Here is a 23,688-nt window from a genome sequence, read left to right as displayed (position 1 = left end):
ACGCTGTCCAACTGATACATCATTTGAGACTTTGGGTGAGTACATAACGTACATAACGCAACCTCAGTCACTCATGGTAACTTTCCCTGTTCGAAAAGATGCTCTCACCTAGCTCTGGAAATAACTTCTTTCTCTAACTTGAGAAAGCAAGAGTCCTTTTGCTGGGACTAACAGGATCTCTTGGGGATTCCGAGGGTGTTTACTCCCAAGTTCACTCTCCTATAGAAAGCTTATTTACAGGAGGAGTTCTTTCTTCCGAAGTTAGAGGGTTTGGAAATTTGATCTAGCAGGCAGGGTGGCGGCAGAGTGAGGAGGGAAGTCAGATCAGGCTCGCTCCCTTTTCAGTATGAAAATTCGAAAGCAGTGGGGAAGAAATGCTGGACCTATCACAGCGATGCTAACAGACAGCCTATTACAGTATTTAATAAAAACAGAAGCAGCATGCCTGTCATAGGCTAATAAATCCTACCTCCTGCACGCTTTTAAAAACAGTCTGAACTGGCATCCACGGAGCTTCTGAGAACTAATCTTAAGCATGGCTGTCTAGCGTGCCTGTCACTCCTATTGTCCTTCCAAACTCTTGCAGACATTTTGAGCGAGGAGTATTAAAGCTATGAGTTAGCGAGGGTGTGACATCAATGGTCCACAAAGGCTGCCGGCAGGAAAGGTAAAGATGAGTCCCGGTGGCTGTGTGGAGGACTACACGGGATCGCTGTCATTAAACATTAAGCGTGGCTTTTGAGGAAGATGTGACAACTACCGGAGGTAGGATTTGCATGTAAAACAAAGGAATCTGTTGCTGTCTTGGTGCTTTTTGTTGTTGCTCGGTGCCGGGGTGCCCTGTGAATCAGGGATTGCGGCCAGGTGCGACGGAGAGGAGAGGCTGGGTTAGCTTGGGGCTCCAAGCTGACCAAAACACAAGACACAGTGGGCAGTGTGAGGTTTTATGTCTGGAAAGCCTCACGGACAGACTGGCTCCGGGCTCGATCGCAGCCTGCTGAGTGTGCACTCCACGTTGCTTTCGGGGGAGTAGAAAGAAGGCTTAGAGGTCATGGAGAAATCAGTTCGTTTCTTACCAGCGGTGCCTGATAGGCTGGGGAGGGGGCACTGAGAGAAGACTTTGGCAGGTGGGAGGCAGAGAGAGCCAAGGAAAATAGAGGAGGAAGCCGTGCTGAACTTGAAACCTGTTAGGTAAATATTTTATTCCTGTAGTCAGTGTGCTTTGGTGGTCAGGGGGTATTTCGGAAGATAGTGATGGATTTCCCCCCATAATCTACTATAAGAGAAAACTGGTTACCTCCGTCCATCTTGCATATTGAAAGACTGGTCCACACCATTCTGTTCCTATTAATGGCTTTGCTAAAAACAGACCCGGAGTTTGAGAGTAAAGAAGGGGCTTTCTCTCTGTTCCTGCTCTTGCCTTTGAGCAACTGCGGGGCTGCGGCTGGAAATGGGGATTCGTTAGAGGTTAAGGACTTGACCTTTTATTTTGTTAATGAACAGCATGAAAGCGTAATCTCCCTTGAAAATAAGAGGGGCGGTTGCGTTCCACCGACGGGAGGAGGGGGCAAGGATTAGCTTTTGCAAGGAACAACACCTCCTTGCACTTCAGATGATGCGATCTGTAAAGCTCTACTAGAGAGGGAATGTAGGAACCCCCGCTGAGAATTCAGAGGCAAAAGTACAAGGATCCAAAACCAATGTTTCCGCAATTTGATCTGTGGTGCCAGTTCTGTCATTGCATGTGACCCTCAGTGGGAAGTGGCAGAGACAAAGTGACTGTGTCCCTCCGGTACTGGTGCGTTCTCTCCCCTGTGGACTTCACAAACTCAAAGATATAAAGATAACGCTTTCTATTTTGGAAAAAAAAAAAAGCTCTGCGTTTGGATGCATGGATTTAGCTGTAATGAACAGCAGAAATGCTTCAATGGCTATATTTATAAAGAATGTAACAATCTCCGCTGGTCTACAAAATCTCTATAACACTGTATAAATAAGTGTTAAGGAAAACTATAGTATGTTAGTTTTCAGCTCAATATTGGAATTAAGGTTAAGTGAGATTCTGGTGTTTTTGAGCTCCCGTGTACACACTGCTGTTTACACACAAACTCGAGAGCATTTCCCTGTGGTTGAGAGTCGGAAGTTGGCTGGCTGTTCTTCAATAGCAGAATGATGGACATTACTGAGCCAGGCTACCCAGTCCTAGTTGGTCTTTGGGTGACCTGGAGCACAGGGCTGTGAGTAACTGGATATCCTGTTAAGATTGATGGTTTAGACATAGGTTGTGCTTCTCCGGGGCCAGTGGAGAGCATGACCTTGACCTTGCAATCCCCATTGCTAGCCAGTGGAAGTCACCAGTGGAGAATCCATAATAGGAAAACACAGAGCTTGGACTTCCCAAACCCAAGATCTGACGGCTAAAGTTAGCAAGTGAGCGCTGTTGTTTTCCTTGATTTTAAAAAGACTTTTCCTGGTTCTCATCTTAACAATTTCACCTGACTCTGAGGGTATTAAGTATTTCTTCAAGGGGCGATTGACTGCAGGAGAACAACAGCTGAGGGATGATTTTATTGTAGTTATGCTCTGACACTTCACTGATAAACTAAAATGATCTCCACACTGTTCACTTAAATGTGGCTGATGTGTGTCAGTCTAGATTGTAAAGCCCCTCCCCCCTCCACCCACTCCCCACCCCTGCCAAAAAAAATGAAAACCAGGATGAAACAGGACTACTTGGGTTTCTTTAGTCAGCTCTGAGGGAAGCTGAGCTGAGGAATTCAGTCAAAGAATCTACTTTGTGTGACAAAGGAACTCCATTGCCCATTTCTGTTAGTAGGGACCAGCCAGAGACCCCCAGCCCAATCATCTTTCTCATTCAGTTTCTGCTCCATCTAGTAATGAAAACAAAGCCTGCTCCAGCCTCACAGGAAATGTGCCTGGCATCCACCCTGATATAAAAAGTAAACAGGGCGTCATCAGTCTTCTTATCTCTCTCCTCCTGGCACCAAGGCTCCCAGACTCACAGAGGTCCTTGCTTTCCATCCCTCTCTTCTACACATGCAGCCGTCACTCCACTTGTATCTACTAGACATGACATTTCTCACACTGACACAACCTTCTCTTCTGTCACCTCTCTCCTCTTGGAAAGAAATCTTCCCCCTCCAAGTCCCTGTTGTACAATCAAGTAGAAAGTAAGCCACGATAATATATGTGCACTATCGATTTTCTTACAGGACCACGTATGCCACTGTGTAATATAGCTCAACTTTCGATGATAGATATACAATGCAACCCTGATATGTTTTTTAAAATGCATGTGTGTATAAAAAAATTAGAAAAATGCACACCGAAATCTCAGCAGCCATTTTCTGTCGTGTGCTTAATTTTGCAAACTTGCTAAGGTATTTTATGAGAAGTGTTATCTTAATAGTCACATGTCACATGTCATAAGGCCTAATCATATCTCCTTTTCTATCCATGCTGCCAGTCTACCTCTTAGTCTACTTCACAACGCAGACTATGTCTTCATCTAAAATCCCAAAGTCATTTGTTCACACAGGCAAGAGCAGGTGAAGTTTCTCTTCCAAGGCTCTTTGGGTTTTTCTTAATGCACCTTAAGGAGTTCAGCATTGTCCTCTCTACTATACTGCCTCAGTGAAGTGTGTATGTGTGTAGGTGCGTGTGTGTGCATATGTGTGTGTGTGTGTGTGTAAATTTTCTATTTCTTTTTATTTCTCAAGATTTTTTTTTACTATTTTTAATTATGTGTCTATGTCTATGTATAGATAGGAGACATGAGTACAGGTGCCCACAGAGACCAGAGACACAGCACAGCACTCCCCTGAGATAGTCAGTTGTGACTTGCTTGAGGTGACTTCTGGGAAAGGAGTCAGGGCAAGTCCTATATAAGAGCATCAAGCACTGAACCCCTGACTCCTGTTTCCTTGCTTTTGTAAATGGAGACCATTTCCAAATCCCTTTCTTCATTCTCTGCTAAGTCTTAAAATGTTGCAGTGGTCCATGGATCAACCGCAAATCTCTTCTTTATCTATATTTAAGCTCCAAATACATCAAATGCTACCTTGAGTTCTTCAAGACTAGCCATATACACAGAGCCCACAAATTCTCAGCCCTCGACTCCCTCCTGATGTAGCTAGCTTCCTACAGACCAGTTGCTTAAACACCTTTACTATGTTCTAAATCAAGTTCTGGATTTTCACTTGAGACCCTCCTTTCCAGTGCTACTGGAGACTCCATTATTAACCCTTTCTCAGAGGAAAACTCTGGAAGTCTTCTTTGAATCTGCCCATTCCCTTGAAGGCATAGTGATGTCTTTCCCAGTGACCATACCTTCAGTGTAGATCAATACTGTCACTGTTCTTTCTGATGCCTTTCATCAATCCCCCAAATGAATGGGTTGTTTTCACAATTGATCACTTCTGCTTCCTTCTGCTCCCATTCATCTCTGTCCCCCAAACCAGTATTGTATCAGAATTGAAATTGAATTAGTATATTGGTTCAAAATCCCCCCTCCACTGTCTATCCATCTGCTTTCAGATTACAGTGAAAATCTTGCACAAACTGGATTCTTCCTTCACCATTCCCAATCTACTCATGCCACATCACTGTTGGGTGAGTTATCAACCCTACCCCACACTCGGATCCCATAGCCTTTGCCTCCAACATACCTGTTCCTACAAAAACCCATCTTGAGTCTTGATTCTGATTCTCACTGCTTCAGATCTCTGTTCAAAGTGCTCTTATGGAGTAGGCAGTGGGCAAATGATTGAACAACCCCCCCCCAGGTGAAAACTGAGTGCTTTTCCTCATTAAAATCCCATTGTACTGTGAGATCCCAAGCATACATTATTTTCAACCTTGGGGCCTAAACTCTGTGCCTTAACATCCTGTTGCTTTTTATAAAGAGATGCCAAATGCCTTGAAAAAGTCAAGGAGATTTGCTAAGAGGATTTTCTTCCTTCTCCCTGCACAGGAGTGGAAAACACATCACTGATTCCAATCTGTGTCAAAGGAAATACAAATTCAATTTGATCTTATCCAAGCGATGACTTATAGTCAAAACGAACACTTTACACATCTCTCACAAATGACTGTGGATGTAGAAATGCCCCACCTTTCCACTGCCTTCCCTTGATCCCGGAAGGAACGGCAAAGTCAGGTTAGAATATTCTACTAGAGTCTGGATGCCTTTCCTGTGACACTAGGAACCAATCAATAATATTCATCAGTGTTATTATCCACAAGCTCTGTTTAACAGTGGTGTTCTCCTATGTATAAAGTATGTGTTTTCAAATAACTATGTTGTAATAATGGCCCAAAATAGTTATAAGAAATCATATCGAATATTTTGACAATGTTTTTGAGTCTGAGGTGTGGTGTGCTAAGGACACTACATCCAAGAGCAGAAACCTCGGTCTGAATCTTGCTTGCATAATTCTGTAACCTTGGGTAAAGTTTTAAATCTTAGTGAGTTTCAGTTTCCTCATTGGTGTTTGGTGGTTTTAAAGAAAAGCTTAGATCTGGATTGAAGACTTAAGACAATCAGGTATACCCTCTCCACCAGAATTCCTAGAGCAGAGAACACTAAGTTCCTGAGTACCACACCATGCCTCAGATATAGCATTTCCCATTGACCAGATACAGAAACTAAGATGTGGAAAATCCAAGCAAGAAAAGGTCAAAGAGCTTGGAAGCTGTCATGTTGACTTTTCTTCCAGTCATGTAGACTCCGGTAAACAGATGACGAGGTTCCCCACCTTTAATGTAATGAGTGACTGAAGGCTGCTGTGGTTGGAGAAGTTTTAATGAACCCGAGAACAGGATTTTCCTTCTGTGAACAGTACGGATAGTATTTCTTTCCTAGGCCAAAAGCGCACTCCAAGGTCTAGAAGGCAACTTCAGTGGGTGTGGACGTGCAGACCCCACTATGATGAAGCACTGGAAAGAGCATTGCAGTGTGACTGCCTCACAGTGGTCCGTAGCCCTGCCTGCTGTCTGCTGTCCAGTGTGCTATGCCTCCGTCTCTTCACCAGAAATGCAAACAGCAGAAGTGCATGATGCATGGTCGTGACGGATCTGTGTCACGACTGTGCCTGGAAAGATAAAATATGTGCCTATAACCTATTGTGACTGCATAGGAAATCACAAATATTAATTATACATATAAAATATACAGAAATATTTTTGCTTAAAAAGTATTCTTGATGCTGGGTGTGGTGGTCTATGCCTTTAATCCCAGCACTCAGGAAGCAGAGGCAGGTAGAACTCACCATAAGTTTAAAGTCAGTCCGTTTGACCTATTAGTTTCCAGGCCAACCAGCACTATACAGCAAGACTCTTGTCTCAAACACAAAACAAAATACACAAGAACAGTAACACTTTTATCGGTTTCTCACTTTGTTATGATATTGGACACAATCTTTTTACTGGGCTCAAACCCAGAGCTCTGTGAACACTAGGCAAATGTCTACCCCCGCTCACGGAGCTATGTTAGTGGCAAGGGTCTCTTTGTTGCTATTGCATGGCTCCATGTCCATTGTACGCAGCATGCGAGTCTGTAGCACCAAGGTATTACACAGGAGTTCACAGCTAGGAAGCATCAGACCTGTGCCAGGGACAGATTCTCCTGAAATGCATGACATTTGTTCATTTCTTATTGTACCTCCACAGAAAAGAGCAGTCATGGAGAAAAGAACAAGGCAAAAGCCTGTTTCTCTGAGATACCAAACTCAATTTTATAAACGCAGGTACCCAAGACAGAGAACTTCGGCAAGCACCCGAGGCTCTGGCTTCAGTGTTTCTGTGTCTTTGCTCTGTCTCTGCAGTGGCTAGCTCCCTAAGGAAATGTCCAGACAGAGGCCCTATGACCACAACATGAGGTCACATGACAGGGTGTTGTTCAGCGCACCCTGTGAGGTCAGGGCACGACATACATGCCACTGGCAGGTGGCTCACCAATTACTCCAGACTTGGCAAGGATGTTTTATTTAAACTGTTAAAACCTCTCCAATGCTGAGCTCCTGCAACGGTAAACACCTCTCCTCCCTGGTCAGCACTGACCTCTGTCCTGCTCTATAACATCTAATCCAAGTCTGGGAAACTTCATTTCAAAGCTAAATTTTGGGGATGTTTCCATCTATGTTTCTCAAACCCACCTTTGTAACATGAAGAGGTCCAACTGTAGAATCCAAAAGTGTGGATATTCCATTGTTATAGAAATGTCATGGAATCTTAAAGGTTTTTTTTAGATCTTTACAAGTAGCTGTTTTCATTCCCAAGATGCCATTTATGTAATTCTGATCTGGCCCTAAGGTCACCATGCTGTGGGCTTTGGTTCAGGGATCTTTCCCCTCCCCCAGCCAAGCATCCATATATAGCAGCACTCTGGGTAGCACTTACATATTTCTTGAATGAATCTGATTATTAGTCTACACTTGATGCCTCAGCTTGGACTTGTGGACAGATGTATCCCACACCTCAATAGTTCATTCCTGAGTAACATATTTATATGACTGAGCCCGGACCTGCAAGCTCTCATCGGCTTGTCTTCTTACCCCTTCTATTTAAACTCCCAGGCTATGGAAAATGCATCTCCTCTCTTCCTGCTGTTGGTCCCTGCTTGCTGGCTACCCTTCTCTTTGTAAAGCACTTTGCCTTCAAAGCTGACTTCAAGCCTGATGATGGTTCACACAGCAAACTCTTCATTCCCCTCCTCATCAAAGCCAGGGCAACAGTGGAGATTGATTGAGAATTTTGGTGCAGGAGGAAGGAAGGGAATAGATACATCAATAGAGAAATGGCTGCAATGCCAGGCAGGTAGACTTTAGATTGACTGGCATGTGTACAAGGTGGGGGATGATGTCAGATAAGCCCTAAAACAGAGTCCCTTGCACCTTGGTGTTCTTCTTAAGTGGGAAGCAAAGCCTCACTCAAAAAGTTTTGGACCTGGAAGCTCATTTTCAGTTTTGATCCCCTCCAGTAAAATGGGATAAGGGGAATAGTTAAGCTCATAGTATAATGTGTAACTGAAAAGCTAACGTATTCTTTTTCTTTGTGTGTGGTGTGTGTGTGTGTGTGTGTGTGTGTGTGTGTGTGTGTGTGTGTAACTATGGAAATACGTGTACAACCAAACATTTGAGATAACACTGAGTCCCTTACCTACTCTGAGACAGGTGTCTTGTTGTTTGCTGCATAAGCTAGGCTTGCTGGCCTGGTGGGTTTTTTTTGGAGCTTGCTCTGTCTCTACATCCTATGTCACAGGACAAGTGTTGCTATTACAAATATGCACTACTACTGTGCCTGGCTTTATATAGGTTCAAATGATCTGAATCCATATTCTCACACTTGAATGGCAAACCCACTGAGTATCACTGTTTCAGGCCTAAAGTATAATTTTTAGTCCAGCAATTAGGTTGTGAATTTATTGAAAGCAGGAACTCTGCTTTTATAAAGTCCCAGATGAATAGAAGTGCATTAATAATTTATATATATATATATTATATATATGATAAGCAAAGGCATATATGTGTCTTTAAAAATTATAGGATCAATACACTCATTCCTTTTCACCTTCTTCCCTGAGGTAAAGCTATAGAGGAAACAGATAAATGTTTTATCTGTATTTACCAGGCCTCGTGGTTAGGGATTTGGGATTTTACAAACCACATAAATCTTAATTCCATGGAATCCCCTCTGTGTGCAGTGGAATAAACGGGCTCTCCTGAAGGAGGAAAGAAAGAGAAGTATACAGTGTTCAACGGTGCCTGTTTGTTCCTAGACCACGTGACTCCTTAGCATCGATGTGATTGGAAATCATTTGCATGTCTGTGTGAGTAGGTGTCCAGAGGCATCACATCCCCCTGGAGTTAGCAGTGACCCTGAGCTGCCTGACAGGTGTCCTGAGGACCAAGCCTGGGTGCTTTTAAACTGCTGAGCCATCTTTCCACTTGATGCATAGGATTCGTTTAAAAAGAGAGCTGAATTTGAATAATCTTTAAACTAATGCCCCCTGACTCTGTGTGCCTGGGAATTTCCCTGAGTTCTTCGATGTAGATCAGAACTTTCCATTCTTCTTTTCATTCATGCTTTCACTGAAAAGCTGAGAAAGGTCAAGTGCTGGACTCTTAGACTCTTACCCTGGAGGCAAAGTGTCTTTCACAGTGAAACTCTTAGGAAGTTAAAAGTAACAATTCAAGTGCAAATGAGGACTCTCGCCTTTCATCTCCCCAGGGACTTACTGTGGGCACAGCAGAGTGATTTGCTCAAGAGCTCAGACTGGTGTGTCCAGTACCAACTTTGCAGAAGCACTTGAAGACTTCAGACCAATCAGGGCTGGGGAGGCAGCTCAGTCAGTGAAGTGTGGGTCAGGCATGCACGAGGAACCATCTAAAAGAAAGCAGAAGAGAGTCGTGTGTGCTTGTCATTCCGGCACCAGGAGGGTGGAGACGGGCAGGGAGACAGCCAGACCTACTCAGTCAGTTCCAGGTAAAACTGACAATCGAGAGAGAGAGAGAGAGAGAGAGAGAGAGAGAGAGAGAGAGAGAGAGAGAGAGAGAGAGAGAGAGAGAGAAATTCTAAGGAATGACATCAGAGGTTGTCCAGGATTCCTTCCACACAGAGATATGGAACACGCACCACCACCCCACCACCCCACACACAGACACAGACATACCCTCCCTCAGAATGCACCAGAATCACACTCAAACTTCCTGAGGGGTTGTGTTTCTTGCCTTCGCATTGTTTCCATCTCATGATATTTCAAATGGAGCCATCAGAAGAAGAAGGAGGAGGAGGAGGAGGAGGAGGAGGAGGAAGAGGAGGAGGAAGAGGAAGAAAGAAAGAAAGAAAGAAAGAAAGAAAGAAAGAAAGAAAGAAAGAAAGAAAGAAAGAAAGAAAGAATTTGTAATTTGAAAAGAAAAGAAAATTGAGGCAAAATTCTAACAGGATTTCTGTATCTCCTCAGTCCCTGTGAGAATGACTGATGATCCGTTTAACTTTGCCTCCTAGTGATTTATTTGATCCTGTGAGCTGCCCAGGAACAGTCTGTGGGGCTGTGTTTAGACAACTCAAGGTAACTATTTGCTTTTAAGATGTAAAAATAGAGCAGAAGAGGAGCCACTTCTCCGCTGGAATGAATCAAAAGAGCTGTTGAGAGAAAGTGCATCTCAAGGAGAGAAGGTTGAGATAACATATTACTAAAATTGAGGAAATATTTTGAAATGTAGAGCAAATAACTAGAGCCCTGGTGCACAGCACACTGCCCGGTGAAAGCCCATGATAACCTACTTCTCCAGCCCCTAGCTCTGCTTCTCCAGCGAGCGGATTTAGTCTCCGCTGAACTGAAACTGACAAAGTCTGATCTGGAGAAAGCAGATGTGGCCTGATTTGTACGCCTGTGGGAAAGCTGTCTGGTGTGTAATTTTGATTTCAGACACATGATGGTGTTGAGTGTGGCTGCTAAAAGGAGAGGTGCCCCTCGGACTGTGAATGTGCCCAGGCGCCACACTATTTTTTAATCTGTTCTCCACCCTGTTAAAGCTTTAACTTATGACCTCATCCATTTAGTCATCCACTTAGTCATTCATTCACTCATTCACTCATTGAACATTTTTCCCCAATATCCACAGTGGACTAGGCAGTTGACAATCTAGAAAATGCTAGAAAAACAACCTTCCCCTACCATGTTGGCGTTTAGAGAAGAAGGAGCAAGTGAAAGAGTGGTAGGGGTTAGGGAAGGCATTCACTAGTGTGTGTGCGTGTGTGTGCGTGTGTGTGTGTGTGACACATACATATGAGTACAAGCAGAGCAGAGTGGAGTGGTGAGCAGAAATATCAGACTAAAATAAAGAAGACTGAAATGACAGAGATGGGTACAAAAGGTAGAGATAGAAAAACATGGTTTCGTGCAGGAAGCTTTTGTTTAAGAAAAAGAAAACAGTAACATAAATAATCTAGTGGAAAAGAAGTCTGTGGCAGAGAAAAAGAGGCCAGGTTCTAGCACAGGGTTGGTGTGATTCAAAGGCAGGAACCACGCATGTGAGTGAAGGGGTGGAGAGGAACAGAAGAGGAAGGCCAGGTAGGACTTCACTGCTTCCGTTACTCTGATTACTATAGAAAGCCGTACACTGTACTAATCAGAGACCTGATGTCTGTGATAGGCACAGGAATATACATTGCTGTGGGGTGATCAAGGTGGCAGCTAGGAGGGAGGGGCCAGAGGGGCCAGAAGAAGCGGGGTGAGGACTTTCCATTGCATAGCTGGCAGTGGACTAAATACAGGGTGGGGGCGTGAGAACAGCAAGAGGAGGTGGAGGGTAACAGGATCTTGGGCTTGGGAGGGTTCAAGGTTATGGACACAAGAGCAAGGCTAGTTTCCTTTCATATAAAAGAATTTGACATGGTAATCTTCACGGGCTATTCACTCGCCTCTCTCTCTCTCTCTCTCTCTCTCTCTCTCTCTCTCTCTCTCTCTCTCTCTCTCGTGGGTTCTGTCTAATGACCACTTTTTCTAACCTTTCATCTTATTGGATCCTCTTTAGCCTTCTCTTAATTTTATAAACTTTTCCACATTTACAGATCCCCTCTATTTGCATATGACTCCCAAAACCAAATCTCCAGCTGTGACCTTGCTGTCCAACTGCAGTCTTGTGGTGACCACTTCCTCGTAGACATTTCCTAAAGGTGGCCATCTTTAGACCTCAAGACCCAGCTGGCTAAACCAAGTCTTGTCAAGATCTGCTGTCTACTCTGGCTTTTGTTTCCATCCCCCATACCACCAAAGTCCCTGATTTTAAAGCCAATAGTTGTCTTTACTACTTACTTCCTTCAGCCGTAGACCTGATTGTCCTGAAATCTCTGAATTAATTCTCCTCTCAAATTATATTTTGGCTGTCTGCCTTTTCCTCCCCACACAAAGAATGCCCTTGTTCTCATGCCCTGCTGACTTAACCTCCTCCCCTCCCATCTGATATTTTTCAAATCACAGTCATTGAGTAATATGATCACGAATGATTTGGAAAACTTAAGAAAACAAAACAAAACCCACCCATACATGTATCCTGTACTGAATTAGAATCTTTTGACAAGATGTAGACATTTTCAAAAGATATCTATCACATATAAATTTTGTGAAAATCAATTCCAGCCTCCTCCTGCCCCATTTTGGTCTTCACATTCCTCCCAACTGGAAGCAGAACCCTGACCTTGAACTTCAGTGACTACAGACTTTGTCTTTCACTTAACCCAGCAAATAAAGTATTATAAACTGGGTGTCCAGAGCCTCTAACACCTAGAGTTCAGACAAATTTCAAACCTAATCCATATTCTTCACCCCTCTCACCCTAACATTCCACCCACCAAGCACATCTGTGTTAGCTCACACTTCTGTCACTTAGCCCTGATTTCAAACATCTAGGGAAGAACTCCATCCGCTCTCAGGCTGAGCTCTGTGAATCCCCAGTCTACAGTGACCCTCATGGGCAATTCTGCTCCTGTCCTGCTGTCTTTTCTGTCCGTCCTTTGCCCTGTAAGCTGGCAGAGATCTCTACAGTTTTTGAACTCTCTCGGCAGGATCCATCTTTTGGTACCTAATTTATTGCTTGCTTATACATAAATGTCTGTTTCCTTTTTCTATGTACACATTAAAGATAGAAAACTATATTCTATAAAATGACAGATGTGAAAAGGTGATGTTTGACCCCCAAATCAATCTAATGTGTGTCTTTGACAAACAATTTATCATCCCTGTTAATTAGAACAGTATCATAGAATTTCAGACAATGTGGGTTAAAATGTCTAATAAAAGACGCATACAGAAGAACCAATATTAAATGATTTTTCTCAATAAACTTTGTCATTTAATCTTATCAAGCAGACCTCTGTTTTAGTGCCCTTCCCTTCAAAATAGGACAGAGTCAAAGCCCTGCACACTGAGCATTATCCAAGTGTAACCCAGGTATCAATTATTGGCCCTAAGAGAGAGTGAAGGTTTGAAGTTGGAGGCAGGGAACAGCATGGGCATTAGGCTAGCCTGTACCAATGCACCTACTCATAAGGCTAGCCTGTACCAATGCACCTGATCATTCATCCTTGCATGTTCCCTTTCTTGAGAGCAGGCAAGCTAACAGCAAGTCTAAGAATGCAGGAAAGCCTGCTGCTTTCTAATGAAAGTGTCTGTTAAGTAAAGGTCAGCAGGAAATCAGCAGCACCCTCTGTCTCTTACCCCTCACCCGCAGGCTGGGATTCCCCACACCCCACACATCACCTCACTTGGATTCCACACCATCCATCCCACATTCTGCTCTGACTTTGTTTGTCATTACTCAAAGTACCAAAGATGTCTACAGTGCAACTTTAAAGAAAGATAAATACCCTTTGGTCTCTTCAGGCTATTTTTCTTCCCCCTGTGCTACTATTAAAGGAAGAAAAAACCCACAAACAATTAACCCCAAGGAAACTCTTGACTTAAGAAGGTCAGTATTGTACCGGTGTAGATGTGACTGAGCCAGAAGCAAGCCCAGGATGTTTTCATGGTCTTACTTTAACATGAGATTTTATCCGCCCAAGGCAAAAGTCCAAACTTCCTTTGTTAAAAATGACTTTCTCCACTGTTATTTGAAAGAAGAGTCCTAAGGATTTTAGGGTATTCACAGGTGCAACATGACACCGTGAGTTAGGAATGAGATAATGTCATGAGAAGGTGCACAGTGCATTGACCATTTCACATGAAAGGTTGCAGAGAGAAGCTGAGAGATTGACGAAACTCAGGAGTAGCATCAGTATGGACAGGCTATGGACTCCTTCAGTCACTTCTATGGCATTTAAGGCATCAGTTACTGTCCACTGGCCTCTCTGTTCCTCAGTTTCTTTCTGTGTAACATGGAGCTATATCTGCATCTGACGGCTTTGAGTGAGTTAAATGAAGTCACTGTGCAAAGTGGCTGCCACACTGCAGCTCACGGGTGTCTGACCTTGTGATGGTGGGGGTTGACTGTCATGTCAAAGGTTACAGAGTTCAAAGAAGAAGGGCTTTGGGATTCAAAATTTGACTTTATTAATTCAGCGGCAGGTTTGGGAAGATTGTCCACAAAATGGCTAGAAGTCCAAATGCAGCTGGAGTGGCATTAAAGCGCAGAGCAGGTGGCAGTGTGGATGCAGACTACTCTTTCAAAGAAAACAATCTCTCCAAGGAAAGAGTAAGGGCAATTGACCAAGAGCTAACAAGGAGCTAAATTTTCCTTCCAGAAGCTGGCTGTGGGGCTGAACAGAGAGCTCGGCAGCTAAGAGGATTTCCTATGCAATACTGAACAAATCAGGTTTCCTTCAAATACATTTAACTCTGGCTCTGAGAGATCTGATGTCTTTTCTGGGCTTGCACATGCAAGCACATGTGTGTGTGTGCACATAAGCACATGTATGCACATACACACACATATGCACATTCATTGGGGGAGGAAATAGGCAGAGACAAAGATACAAACAGACAGACAGACAGAAACAGAAAGAAATGGAGAGACAGAAAAAGACAGAGAGACAGTGACAGACAGAGAGACAGAGAGAGGTTAAATGAACCTTTTTAGAAGTCTTTCCCTGTTGCGTGGATGGCATGTTCATACCCACTCTCCCATCCTTATCTTGCTGTGTAGACAGCATGTTGATATACTCTCTCCCACCTTCGTGTTGCTGTGTGGATGGAACATTGATACCCTCTCATTTATTCCCCACCCTTCTCCCAGCTGGGTTCAGTGTCCTCACTCCCAGCTGTGGACAGAAAACTGAGCGACAGGAAGCATAGTGAGATCTCTAGAGCCAGAGTCTCTCACCAGCCTCCTCTAGCTCAAAACAGGGTCCACGCTGCTTGGCTCATCTATGAATTTACCACGTCTGAGTCATAGAGCTAGGCCATTTCCAGGGCAAGCCAAGGAGCAAAACCCATGCAGAAATGTTCATTTTAATATAATCACTTGGTAATAAGAAGACCTTCCAAATGCTCATTATGTTATACACATCAATACCACACTGCGTAGGCCAACAGGCACCTTGCATGATACAAGTCATCCCTAGGGATTGTGAATTCACTGCTCATTTAAGTTCAGATCAACCTTAAAATCCCCATTTCTTGCACTCAGAAAAAGTGATTATTTTTTTCCCAGATCCACAGCTTGGCTATAATACTGTTATGGTTCAAGCTGCAGTCACCCTGAACCCAAGACCTTGAAGCATTGCAAGGGATACTTGTCATTTGACACTTTCTTGCTCTATCTCAGCAAGTACACACCCAGATCTACAGACTTGAGCCATGATATCCTGAAAGGACCAGGCTGGGAGCTCCAGGACACAAGGAGAAGCAGCTGACATTGCCAATCTGCTTTAAAACCTGTGCATTAAAATCTGTCTTCGATAGACTCCCCTCCCTTGTCTGCTAAGCAAACCTTGATATCTCATGATGATGCTAGCCAGGTTTATAGGTTTGTTTGAGTGGAGACTGGTACATTTAACAACATTCTCAACCCAATGTCTACTCTGAAAAGGAATAAAAGGTGGGCAAGGTAGGTGTGTGTGTGTTGTGTCTGTGTGTGTGTGTGTCTGTGTGTGTGCATATATGCATGTGCACGTGTGTGCATGATATGGACTTCACAGTAATTCCTTAACATACCAGGTTGTTTCTCTGTTTTTCTTCTTTTGTCTTTTGGGGTAAAACATAAGGTAGGAAAGTTGAGCACATGAAAGATGGGGAGAGAATCTCTTACCACCAATCTCTAGGATAATTCAGGCTGACAACCCATTTGGGGATTAAAAACACAGGCATATCTTAATTTTCTTTGCCCAATACTTCCCGTAACATTGAATGTGTGACTGTACATATTCTATTCCTTTTCTCTTGTTTTCCCCAAATCATGCTGACTCCAAATGCAAAGAAGACTGTTTCTGTAACATCTCCCCAGACCAAGTAAAATTCAGAACACAGAACATCGTTCTTCCTATACCTAAAAGATATTTTCATAGCTCTTCTAATAAAAGTAAATATCATAATTATCCTTCTCACTTTTGCTTTTAATTGTATAAAATCAAACACTTTCTTATCATGAAATGATTATAATTTATGTTCAACAGCAAGGGCCTAGTAAGCTCTACACTCTGAAGTTCAGTAGTCTACAATATCTGTGAGTCACCACCATGGCCACTTCTGACTGTCCTCAGGATGCTGGTTACAGTGTGGCCTCAACTGAGTGCATGGGTATTAGATGTCATTCATGTTTCAAAGGCATGATAGGACCCGAGGGTTTCTCACTGGTGGAACCTCGGTAAAGAAAAGGGAAGAGCCCCATTCATTGTTATCTTGGTGGATAGGTGCCTCCGCTTGTCATGCTGTTTCTAAGATGATAGTGCACTAATCCTTATAAATCAGTGTCAGTAAGACATTACAGTGGAACTCAACCCTTCACCTGAAACTTGAACTTCTAAATTGTTTCCAGTTAAACTCACTTAAGACTTATGATAGGCACATAAAATGTGGAGGAAGAAACACATTGCTTTTGCTGCCCTACCTATGACAGCATTTGGCATCATGTTGGAAAGTTAAATAAAAGTTGGGAACTAGCTTTGGTCTAGATGTTTTTACAAGATGTGATTATGTGTGTGTGTGTGTGTGTGTGTGTGTGTGTGTGTGTGTGTGTGTGTGTGTGTGTACTCTGTATCTGAAGAAGGGTCTTATGAAGCCCAGGATGGATTTAGACTGGTTGCTTAACTGAAGATGATCTTGAACTCTTGATCCTCCTGCCTCTTCCTCCTGATTTCAGTCACGTGCTGCCACATGTAGCTTGATAAAAGGCTTTAGAAGGATGAACCAGATTCCAGAAAAGATAGACTTTTGAACAGTCTGCTAAAAACAGCCAGAGATGTGGGCAAGTGGCTTGTGTGCAAGGAAAGACAGGGATGAGAGGAAGGGCAGAAGTTTTGGCAGGTTTAAATTCTCTCTCTCTCTCTCTCTCTCCCTCTCTCTCTCCTCTCCCCCTCTCTTCCTCTCCCTCCTCCCCTCCCTCCTTCCCTTTCCCTCCATCCCCTCCTCATCCCTCTTCCCCCGCCTCTCCCTCAAATGCATGTTTGTGGTTGTTATATGTACCTGTGGAGTCCAGAAGTCAATTTAGGTGTCTTGTTAAGTTACATCCCACCTTATTTTTATGATATAAATTTTATTTTAAATAAAATATAATTATACCACTTTCCCTTCTTTTTCCTCTCTGAAACCCCTCCCATGTACCCACTTAAACTTCAAATTTGTGGCCTTTTTCCTTTATTGTTGTTACACACACACACACACACACACACACACACACACACACGAGACTTGGTATTAGACAATCTATTAGGGGGATCATCCTTAGGAGAGTTCAATTCTCCCTCTCTCAGCAGCTATCAGTTGCCTGTTGTTTTTGTCTGGAAGTGGAACCCTGTGAGATTTCTCTGTTCACATTAGCATGTCTGTTGGTGTTGATAATGTTCAGGTCTTGTTTAGGCGGCCATAATGTTGAAGCATCATGTATATTGCAACCCTATCATTTCTAGGGAACACAATCTTCCAGCAGACTTCCTGATCCTCTGGCTCTTAGAGTCTGTCCATCTTCTCTTCCTTGATATTCCTTGAGGTTAGTTGTGTTATTGAAGGACTTGTATGATAGATATATTCAATGGGACTAGGCTCCTCATAATCAATTGATCTCTGCATTCATTTTGAGCAACCAACTTCACTTGACTAGCTTTAGAGAGTTCCTAAGAGTCTCCTCTCTCCACCTCCCCAGGGCTGGGATTACAGGCATACGCCCTTGCTGTACTGACCCACGTGACTGACTGGCAAGCCCGTAATTGCTGAGCCACCTCCCCAGATTCAGAGGTACTAATGGTACTGTAGACCTGTTCAAATTGGATTTTCCCAAACATAATCTTCAGGATAAATGAGGGCAAGCAGAGAAAGAGAAGCAGCAATCACTAAAAATCAATATAAAACAGCAAAATTGATTTTCCAAAGACTCATACTTCATAACAGCTCTTTTAATTACTAGTTTCTGTATCAGGGGCTAGAGTGAGCTTGCTCTGTGATTCTCTCATCGCATCTTGATAATATAACTATAAGTAGGGTTGCTTTTTAGTTTTCCCAGGGCAAGTTTGAAGCATGAAGAGGATATGCTAAGACAGAACAGCTAGCAAGTGGTTCAAACTCAGGTGATCTAACCTTGACCTCAGACTCTGTATTCTTAATCTCTGTTAAAAAGGTATCACAAATCTTTTTGCCACCAAAACAATGGCCTTCAGAGAATATGGTTATGAGTAATTCCAATGAAATTCTCATAAGGAGTCAATTCTGAAATATTTACCAAATCCTGAAATGCCAATTGCTCACGGAATGCCATTCTCCTTCATCACTGACTGTCATAGGATAGAGATTAAAAGGAAGTGAAATGGAGAACAGTAGAACACATTCCTGTTTAAAGAGAAAAGCATTTTTCTTCTCAGCATCACCTTGAACTTGATCAGAGATGACAATTCCTTGCATTCCTTTCTGATGGAAGAACAAATAACCTACCAGAAATCAATTTAACTCGTTCCTTTTGTTTTTCAACATCCAGTATTGGATCTCTGCCAATAACCGCAAGTATAATTCTGTTTCTCCTTAAAAATAAAGAACTCATTCACACAATTTCCATGAAATCATTATAACTCCTATTCAGTGGTAGAGTGCTGGCCCAGCATGCATGGAGTCCTAGGCCAGTAGATCTCCAGCACCACACAAAGATCATCTGTGACCCCAGCAGTCAGGAAAGAGGCAGGGGGATCAGGAATCTGGGTCATCCTCAATTATATAGGGAATTTGAGGCCAGTCTGTCCTATGAAGTTGCTTACAAATTAGTATTGATTACTACACAGGAAAACATATGTCTAAGATCCAAAAGCACTTGGGTGTTATATAAAGGGGGTGGGTTCCTGCTTTCTAAAACTGATTCCTTTGTGGATAAAAGCTGTCTATGAAGACTTCACAAGGCTGCTATGAACATATGACTGAATTCTAGATCCTTGTCATTTTACATGGGTTTGTTAAAGATGGTGCACTGAAAAGAGAGATGCTACAAATGATGGATTGGCTGATCAGAAGGTGGCTCTGACAACCTGCCATCTGCTGCCCACGTCGACCCTACAACTGGGAGGATTCATGGCAGAGGGAGTCAAAAAATGTATACAGGATATTTGATTTACTTCACTTATTTACCTAGTCTTTAACTATTTTCAGGTGTGATTGTGGGCAAGTATACAATATTCATTCATGTGTGTGTACATATACATGAAGGTGTGTGCAGATGTGCATTGGTACATATAAAAGCTAGTGTTTGACTTCAACTGTCTTCCAGAATCCCTCACTACATTATTATAGTTGTTGTTGTTGTTGTTGTTATTGTTATTATTATTATTATTATTATTGGAAAGTGCTTTTCACTGAGCCTTACCAATAGGGCCAAACTAGCTAGGAAGGGAAGTCCAGAACTTCTCTTGGCTCTGTCTCCATGGGATGAGGATACCAGGTGTATACTGCCACACCCCACTTTTTATGTGAGTTCTGAGGGATCTTCACTCAACTCCTCATGTTTGTATAACAAACACGTACATATGAAACCACCCCAGCCTTTTGAAAATACCTTTTATTTATATACCTAATATGCTTTTTTAAATTTATTTATTTTGTTGCCTAAAAATTGGCCTTGGAGATTCATAAATGTTAGGTAAACTTTCTAGGGGAGAACTACAATCCTAGTCCACAATGGTAAGACAATTCTTTGCTGTCCATGAATCTTTTTCCAGCGGATTCATTACTCATCAATCAATTCCCAGTGTGTGACTCAAGGTCTGATTTGACATTGTGACCAATGGGTTCATCCCTGGTGAGCCATGTCACCTTGAACAAGTCGCACAGACTTTCACATACCAGCTTCTACACCTATCGAATGGCTTTTCACAATACAGACTTTTCAGCTTCATTGGAAATTTTTAATAAGGTAACACATGAAACATATATGTAGGAACAATGGGCCATAAATCAAAAGTAGCCACTGTTATGAAAGCAAACTTTTAAAACATTGTTCACAAAGCCTGTGTTAGTAGAATGTTTTATGTTGAATAATCAATCTCATTCTTTTTAGCCAAAATGTGTGGGCTATGGAACAAGCAGGGAAAGAAAGACCTTCCTTTATTTAGGCAGTTTATTAAGTCCCTTGTTCTCGGTACTAACTCCAACAACAAAAGTCCCCATCTGTGATACTGAGGGACACTGCAATGACATATTGAAACATAGAGTGTGCTAATCCCATATCAGCCTCGGTGTTTGGGTTCTCCATGAATAAGAAAGTGAATTTGCCAGGAAAGTCTGAAATAGTATCATGGGAGACTAGATATTTGGTCTGTAACTTAAAGAGAGGGTCCAAACATGAACTGAAAATGAGAAGAGGAAACTACACGCCTTAAATATTACAAAGGGAAAGTAAACACAACAGGGATCTATTACATGTGGTGAGAAAGAAAGCAAAAGATAAGAAAAGATTGAAAACATGGAAAACTGGACCAGTCAATCACATTCATGCTTCCCAATTGTGAAGACTTGAACTCAGATCCCCAGAACCCTTATCAGAAAACAATGGTCACCTGTAAGCCCACACTGAGAGATGGGAGACAGATATGGGTGTTTTTCTAGAAGCTTGAGGCCAGCTGATCTGGCTTATATGCTGAAACTTTAGGTCACTAAGAGACTGTCTGAAAACAAAAGGTGGGAGGTATAAAGATTGACATTTGAAGGTTTGTCTTCTGATCTCTACACGTGAACCATGTCAGTACACTACACTACTACACTCACGGGTGCATCCCCGTACACAAAGCCGTGTACACAAAGCCATGCACGTGCATGCGCACCCCCCCCACACACACACACAGTGACAGAGAGAGAGAGAGAGAGAGAGAGAGAGAGAGAGAGAGAGAGAGATTGTTTGATGACCTAAAAAGAAAATCAAGTGTGAGAGTCCCTTTTGTGGCTTTGCCAAAATACTTGAGATAAACAACTTAAGGGCAGTGGGACGATTCTTGGTTCAAGATTTCAAACCATAGTCCCTTGAGGTTGGACCAGCACAGTTATGAAAGAGTATTAGACGAAAGCTGCTCACTTCACACCTTCCAGGAAACAGAGTCAGGGAAGGTAGGGTATCCACATCCAAAACACACTACCAATGACCACCTCTTCCCATTACAGCCCTCCTGATTCCCACCACCTCCTTGCAATGTCAGAAAATTACAAATCTACTGATGAGGTTAAAGTCCCTATGACCCAGACACTTCCACAAAGTCTATCACCTGCCTTAGCCACCTAAGGCTTTAACCCATATGTCTTTGGAGAACATTTGAGACTAAAATGCAAGTGAACGCAGAAGCACCATTCTCAAGAGGAGAGAACTTCATGGAGGTGACTGGGAAACAAACTGCCAGTCCCTGAAGAGTCCTCTCAGAAGATTATCTTGCCCATATGGTAGCAACAACCAAAGCCACTTCAGGATTTAACAGGAACAAAATCATGGAGGCAAGAAGGGGAAAGAAAAAGATGCAACAAGCCACAGCTTGAGAGACAAGGGAAGGGACCATTTGGATAATGAGGGTTGGTATATTCACAGGTTCAGAGGAAGGAGGCAGTGAAGTGGACTACGACTGAAGGGTCAGCAACAGTTAATGAATGAGCCAGGACCTCAACACACCAGACATCAACTCTCTCCCCCTTTAACTTAAGACTCAACTTTAGACACTTAGATAAGATTAATGTCTGACCCTCACCTGCCCCAATTCTGATTACAGTTTTCTGTATAAATGGGCCCACCATTTTATCTACTAGGTTTGGTTTGATTTGATTTTTCGTGTTTTTCATGTGTGATTAGGTATTGTAACCATTCCTTAGTACAGGTGAGCATCAGTCCAAGACATGATAGATGTCTGTTGTTGGACACAAAGGCTCCTTCTTCCTCTGAGAAGAGGACAAGGAGGTATTGGCTAGAGAAATAAGAATGGGGCAAAATAAGAGCAGGGATATTTTGAAGGAAGAAGGCTGGGCGATCTCCCAGTGGAGTTCTCAGAGTAAGAAGACAGACAGAGGCTAGATAGGAGGCAAGAGAGAGCAAGGTGGGTCATGACCGAAATGTAAACTGTCTCCAGCCCCTCTGAGCATCTGAGTGAAGCACAGGATTCTTTCCTAGTACCGTGTGGTGCCCTAGATTTAGTCTCCAACACAGACTTTTTAAAGGCATTAGAGCAGGAACATCTCCCCTTCCAAAAGCTTTGATCGGCATTTCCTGAAGAGACACAAAAAAAGGAATGCTACCCCTTTATTCCCCTTAGGGGAAAGAAAAAAGAATTTATAATCAGCAAAGTTCCAAAAAATTAGCAGTTATGAAAAATCAGGAAGAATGCTGCAGAAGGCTGTCATGAGGGAGAGATCCAAGCCAGAGATTCAGCTTTCTGTTAATGACTCAAAGTGGTCCATGGAGGAATTCCCAACACTGCTGTCCAGTTCCTCCCACACATGTGACAGATGAATTGAAATGCAAAGAGACCCTAGCCACCACCAAGGAAACCTGGCTATGAAAATCACACACATGCCCAGGGCTCCCCTCCCCACTTGGTGGTTGAGCGTCTCAGTTAGCAGAATGGCTGTATTTGTTCTGTGAGGATTAATAAGAAAATCCATAAATTGTTTTTTTAGCGCTTTGCAAGAGAAATGGGGGAAAGTTCAATTTCTTCTTCATTGCTATTATTACATGGATCAGATTGAATTCCTGTATCTCTTAAGAGTTTCTTATAACTAGTGTGTTTTCCCATTTTAAACCAAGACAGTTTTAAATTGTCCAAAGAATATATAGTTATAAAGTGTAATAATTCACTTGCTATTCTGGTATATTGTTAGAAATCCAGACAGAGAGAGAAAGGAAAAGTCATCAAGCCTAAACAAGCAGCAAGGTACAACCTGCTAGAACATCCAAGAAGCCCTGCATAGAGGCAAGGTCAGTGAGCTCCTCCTAGCAGGTACTGTGGCTCTGAGAAATGAACATACTGACCATCTCTTTGAACCTTTTCATTTCTGACTTTATCTCAATATTTGCCATCATTTTACCAAAACTCCAAAACTGGTAAAAATAATACAATAGACCATAACTTTAGAACATCAAAAAAAAAGAATTACACATAGGTTTCAGTTTCAAATGCATCATCTATACACATAGATGTATGTGAGTATTGCTGTGTTGTCCTCTCTGTTTCAGTGAGCTTGCCAATACTATTTTTGGCTGCATCCAGGCAGCTGATATTTACTTCCTATGGTTGAAGACCCTGCTCCCCAACCCATAGCTCCAGGCAGGGCAAGGGCAATATCACTGTAGTTTTGGACCAATGTGGCTGGGCATCTTTCTTTTGTGTGCACAATAATTTGGACCATTATGGGAGAGGAGGAAAAGGGAAAAGAGATGACAGCGGGGGAAAACACACAGAGCAGCAGGGGCAACTGGAATCTCCCCTGTACTTTGCACTCAGCCCTTGCGTTCATAAGGCTCTTGTTGCTAAAGTGAACCGTACTGGCTTGGGTGTTTTCACAATGGTCTA

At 42.8% G+C, this 23,688-nt stretch overlaps 1 protein-coding gene across 1 annotated transcript in view; it reads left to right on the top strand.

Moving 5' to 3' along the window:
- Positions 1 to 307: 307 nt before the first annotated feature.
- The window catches only part of Kcnmb2 (potassium calcium-activated channel subfamily M regulatory beta subunit 2), a 286,445-nt gene continuing 263,064 nt past the window's right edge, over positions 308 to 23,688 (top strand). The window contains exon 1 of the mRNA XM_032898549.1: positions 308 to 765. The gene's annotated coding sequence lies outside the window, so the exon portion shown is untranslated. The remainder of the gene's footprint in view (positions 766 to 23,688) is intronic.

Source organism: Rattus rattus, chromosome 3 (genome assembly GCF_011064425.1).
Source record: "Rattus rattus isolate New Zealand chromosome 3, Rrattus_CSIRO_v1, whole genome shotgun sequence".
Classification (NCBI taxonomy): Eukaryota; Metazoa; Chordata; class Mammalia; order Rodentia; family Muridae; genus Rattus; species Rattus rattus.
Note: the sequence above shows the minus strand (reverse complement) of the source record. Positions and strands in the feature narration are given on the sequence as shown.